At 37.2% G+C, this 6,129-nt stretch overlaps 1 pseudogene; it reads left to right on the forward strand.

Annotated features, from left to right (window-relative positions):
• Window positions 1-243: 243 nt before the first annotated feature.
• The window catches only part of LOC103604386, a 10,373-nt pseudogene continuing 4,487 nt past the window's right edge, over window positions 244-6,129 (forward strand).

Raw genomic sequence — 6,129 nt, forward strand, 5'->3', positions numbered from 1 at the left:
CATCAAAGGTAATGAAATTAAATTTTAGCTCTGTGAGTTATTGCAATAGACTATTTAACATTTACAAGAATTTGACTTCCAAATCCTTCAAGCCCTAATCTTTGGATTTACATAATGTGTTTCCACTTTCAGGCTTTTCCAGTTGAAAAGCTTTGAAGTTCCAAGGCAAAAACTGAAATAAATTGGAAATTTGTGTAATTTCAAAATGAATGGGCTTCAGCAGCCATGGGTTACTGTGCAGACATGGCCAAGTCCAAGAACCACAGCACACACAACCAATTTCAGAAATGGCATTAAGAAACCTCGATCACAAAGATGAATCTCTTAGTGGGTAGACCCCAAGTTCCTGAAGAACATGCTCTTTGCCAAGAAGCACAACAAGAAGGGTCTGAAGAAAAGGCAGGCCAACAATGCCAAGTCCATGTGTGCATGTGCTGAGGTTATCAGGCCCTTGTAAAGCCCAAGGAGGTCAAGCCCAAGATCCCAAAGGGCGCCAGCCACAAGCTTGATTGACTTACCTACATTTCCCACCCCAAGCTCGGGAAGTGTGCTCGTGCTTGCATTGCCAAGGGTCTCAGGCTCTTCCAGCCAAAGGCCAAGGCCAGGGCTCAAACCAAGGCCCAGGACACGGCTTCAGCTGCAGCTCCAGCTCAGGCTCCAAAAGGTGCCCAGCCCCCCATGAAGGCTCCAGAGTAAAGGCCTCTGTCTGCCAATGTGAGGACAGAAGGACTGGTGTGACCCCTGGGCTGTTGTCTGCATGGGGTTTGTGTCCTTCTGTGTTTGTATGAATAAACCTGAGTCGGCGGGAAAAAAAAGCAAATGCTTACAATATAGAGGCGTAATCAGAAAGTACATAGAGGGGGAAACTCATAAAAATTTTGCTACTATTAACTTAGTGCTTTGAAACTTTATAGTAGAAAGATGATATGCAAAATTCTTAATGATTACTACAAGAATATGTAGTACATATTCCTAATCAATAAAATCAAAACGTCTCATCATTGGGTTGTTAAAAGCAGTAGGTCTGAACTTGAACCCAGATCTTTGATTTGAGAGTCTTTGATGTTTTTACACCACCATACCACCACTGAAAATTTTTCATGAGGATGTCAATTTATCATAGTATTAATGATGGAGATGAAACTATTTCCTTTTTTACCCAAGCCCCAATACACATTCCCATAATGGCGTGGGAAGAAGGCTATGTTATATGGGTGCATTAACTTAATCACTATATCTGCTATCAAACTACCCAAAGTCTTAGTCTTTTAGTTCATTTTCCTGAGTTTTTAAATATAGACTTGCTTGTATTTTTGCATCATTTCTTGTGTGTTTTTTTCCCATGATGAAACCATTCATTCATTTAACAATTTACTAAGTGCCTACTTGTATATGCCAAGCAATATAATAAGTCCTAGGAATAAAATGGTGAACAGCATAGAATTTCCATGAATGTTGTAATTAAGTTGATCTGGTGGTGAGGACTTCTGATAGAAAATACTTCTCTTTTATATCTCTTTTCTCTGAGCTGGTGGAAGCATTGGGATATAAATAAACCAGCTGACAAACTTAGAGGTCTTAGATGTCCTTCTCATGGAAGGTCAGTAAGAAATGTCAACCTTTTATGTTAGGGTTTATTAAACTCTAGAGTGGCAGAATTAGTTCAGAATTTAATTTCTAGTATTTATAGCATAAAATTATGTATAATGGCAGTGCATCCATGTACGCTTCTATGTGATTCTTACGATCTACACTGGCCTTGCCCTTCACAGACTTGAATTCAATTGGATTTAACAAGATAATTTCTTTTTGCTACAATTTCTAAGAAACCATTCCTACATATCATTGCACCTATGGCTTAATTCTTGAATTTTCTATTCTATGAATTTCTAAGATGGGAAAGCATGAATTTCTTAGAATGAATACAGGGTTAAAGACATGTTTTATTATAACAGGCTATCTAGTTTTGGTATCCCATTAACTGTTCCAACACCAATTTGCATTCCCAAAGGATTCTACTTCTGAAAGACTTTACATTGGTTTGGATTTTTAAAAGGAAACTGTGTAATTCCTATTTCCACATTAATGAAACTTTCTGTCTTAATCCTCCTGTTTAGGGGCACAAAGAGTAGCATGGCCACTGCAATTAAAGAGTAGTCTGGAATTGGCATATTCTGTACCCCCAGGAATTGTTTTCTTATTCAATGCATAAGTTTCCAATCTGTTCTTCTGTGGTTGAACTTCTGAATATTCTTGGGTTTTGCTGATTTTATGGTTTGTTTTTAGCTGCTGAATTTTAGTCAGACTGTATAGAAGGGATAACATAACCCTTAATTTTGCAATGTGAAAATTTTTTAGGCATTTGCTCCCAGAAGTTCTTTTTGAGTGACTTGAGATTTTTGCAGCAGCCACAGTATCCAACTTGAAAAACCTGCATTCTCAGCAGCTTTACTACTTTAAATAATATCCTTACATTAGCTCTTTTAGGGAGCAAGGAGACAGTTTCTCTAACAGTAATGATATGTGCAAACCATAGATGATCTTCATGCTGAAAATTACAGGAAAGGACTACCAGTGTTGAGCCTTTGGGGCACAATCATACACACACGCACTAGTGTAAGTACAACATGAATGGGGAAAATTATAAATTTGTGTAGTGTAGATTTCTGTGGAATTTTACAAACTGCTTTTATAGATATTAACACATTTTATGTTCACAATAGCGTTCTTAGGTAGAGCAGGCAAATAGCCTAATACCATTATTATGGGCAAGACCTAGATAGCCCAGGTCCTTGCCCAAAGTCACATGGCTGATAAATGTAAGAGCTGAAATTTATTTCTGTTTTTAATTCCAAAGTATGGCCTTTAGGTCTTAGGTCAAAGATCTTATCTTGGTTGGATTCCAGCTTCCCTAATTGCTAGCTTCCTTACTTTCTCTAAACTCAATTGACCTCTCTACAAGTAAAAAATATGATACCTATTTCACAGGTTTGTTGTGATCTATAAATGAAATAATGTATGTATAACATGTGGCCTTGTACCTGACACACTTTGAATGTTCAATGACTATTTATGTTTGCTTGTTTTGTATAAAGCAAAAATTTATATAATACTTATGTGCCAAATATTTTTTCTAAGTGCTTTGTCAAATATTAATTTAATCATCATGTCAATTTTATGACATAGGTGTTATTAATATCTCCATTTTACAGATGAGAAAGCTGAGGCAAGGAGAGGGTTAAGGTAATTGCCCAGGGTTACACAGCTAATAAATGCCATAGTAGGGATTTAAATCCAGCTAATCTGGCTCCCATGTCCATAGTATTAACCACTATTCTATTATTCTCAAGGTACACAGTCAAATATATGGAAATGTAGCTTTTACATACCAATGTTATACCACCTTAAATTTCTAAGGCATAGGAAATAGTCCCATTATACTTTAGTAGATTTTCTCAATTGTTGCTCACTGGCATCTAGGACTACAGTAAGTGAATAGTAGAAGATTCATTTTTTCCAGATAGCTACAGAACTCAGGAACATATCCAATGAATTATGATGCAAGAACAATTTGAATTCCACTTGATGGGAGAGGTAACTCCAGTCAAATACTCAAGTTAAGTAAAAACATTTTTTCTTATGTATGTAAGTCTTATCAGGATATAGTTTAGGCCTAAGGTAGAGTTGTGCATGCAGTATTTCCACAACATAACAAAACTGTTAAAAGATACAGAGCCTGATAGACAAGGAGAGATGAAAAACATTATGACTTAGTTATCACTTAAAGGGGCGATGATAGAGGGGTGGAGATAGAAGGTGAAAACCCTACAGTGTGAGAGGGAAAAGGAAGATAAGACCAAAACAGTCTGACACTGATAAATAACAATAAAAAGGGTTTAAATGTGAAGCAGCTTAAAGAAAGCTTCCCCATGGTGAAAGCCACTGAAGTAGAGTTGACCCAAATGTTTGGGAGAAGCCCTGTATTGTGGGTGGTGTAGAGCCGCATTCAGTCCCTGTTGGCCCAAGCCCTGGGCTTTGTGATGTCCCAAAAAATGCATTTATTATACTCAAAAATTGATTCAGAAAATGAGAACAACATTTTCTATGCTTCTATTAACGTAGAAGTAAATTATGCAAGGGTGAAATTTACTCAATTACTATGAGAGTCATTCAGTTTAAATTGGTTGGTATTGAAAGTATTCTGTCAGTTCTTTTTTTCTCCAGTTCCTTTGACTTTAGATTTCATCATCAGCCTACTAGGATTTTCCTGCTCCCTGGAGAAGTGGGCTTGAAATGGGCTTGAAACCTGTTTTTACAGGGTAGGAAAATCATACGCCCTCCTCATACTTTCTTACCACCTCCTGTCCTTACTTCCTCATAGTTCCCTGATTTCTACCTCTGCTTCTGAGTTTGCTGGCTTAGGTCAACCCTACACAGATTAAAAAAAATATACGCACTCAAGTGAACTGTCTGCTGGGTTTGATTGTTTTCTGATAGATTTGGGGACTGTCACAGGAGAAATATCAAATTGCACAGCACGCAAGGGACACCTATTTAGCTTGTCCTCAGTTATCCACCACTCCTTCCCCAAAACCCACAATCCAGAATGAATGATGCCTCCTACAAAATGAAGTGCAGTCCCTGTAGGCTTGATGTTTATCTAAAGTGGTGTAGGGTTGCAGAAGCCTGAGAAGCTGATATTTTCTCAACATTGTTGGGAAGTTTGAGGAACAAATTATATCATCACTTTACATACTGTCATAAAGAGATTGGGACTCAGAACTTCCTGTGTAGATGCTATGCTAGGCATTGTCATGTAGGACGTTCACTTGATTCGCAGAACCTTTCTGGGTGTGTTTTATCCCCATTTTACAGATGAGGAAACTGAGTCTCAGAGAAGCATCCAACATTGTTACCACGATGAAAGAAGGTGTTGGAATACATGTGGACAGGAGTAGGATAGTTCTTTCCTGTTCAAAAACAGAGGAACAAGAGGAAGCACAGATCATGAAACACCAGGCAGTCTGCTTACAGGAGCCATGCCAGGAGGGATGACTCCCTTACTCATTTCCTATTCTCCATGCGAGACAAGACATCTGCAGTCATTTTCCTTTGGAAATGCAAAGCACATTAAACAAAGACCCTTTCAGTCCCTATTAAGAGATTATTTTTGTCTGTATTTGTAATGTTTCATTTATTATCAAAGGGTATTTTATCTCATGCACACCTACATATTCCATCAGGCTATATTTACATTTGTTTAACACACTTAATTAAGAACATTGTTAAAAGTTTGGAAAGACTTCCTCTTCCATGAAATTTGAAAATTGAAGGTAGCATTTAGCAGGTTTCCTTGTCAACTGCAGTAGTCATTTTTAGAATTGTTAGGGAGTAATTCAATTACCCACAGAGTTCTGCTTTCTAAGAACGTGCAAATGGAAGTCTTGTCTGAAGCAAGCCAAAAACCTACTAGAAGTGTTCTAGACTTCAGCAACAATAAAAGCATGCTACTCTTCAAGTCTTGGTTGGGAAAAGTATTTGGTCATTTTCTGCTTGCCTTTGGTCTTTTAGAGCCCAGCATTATGTCCTTTGCTCTTTCCAAGGAGGCTATAAAAAAGAGCTGTGGGGCATGCAGACATTTTGAAGTGATTTAGAACTCCATCAATTGTAATTTTATAAAATATAAGCCATCACAAGCTGATATGAGTCTTTAATTTAGTAACTCTGATCAATTATAAAACAAGCCAACATAAAATATAAATACTTGCTTGTGATAATATAATCTTCTATGTGAATTTCAGGTAAAATTTGTCACATTTACAAAACGCAGATAATTGTTAATGATAATAATTGTTGCTGAGAACTGAAGAGCAGTTGGCTTTCTGTGGAATTCAACACCTTTCCTTTAAATCTCTACTCCCCTGAATCACCCCCCCCAAAAAAAAACTCAGTCTATATTGAAATTCAAATTTAATTTTGAAATAAAGTTTATAGGATGAAGTATAGTAAGTCAAAAATGGTTCAGCATATTTTTAGTGCAGTCTAAGTCTTTGTGTATCTCACTGTGCTTTTCTGGAAAGCCATGCTGGGACAAATAAACTTTGTTTCCTCAGTGACCTGCAACTTATT

Source organism: Galeopterus variegatus, unplaced genomic scaffold (genome assembly GCF_000696425.1).
Source record: "Galeopterus variegatus unplaced genomic scaffold, G_variegatus-3.0.2 Scaffold5113, whole genome shotgun sequence".
In the NCBI taxonomy this organism is placed as follows: domain Eukaryota; kingdom Metazoa; phylum Chordata; class Mammalia; order Dermoptera; family Cynocephalidae; genus Galeopterus; species Galeopterus variegatus.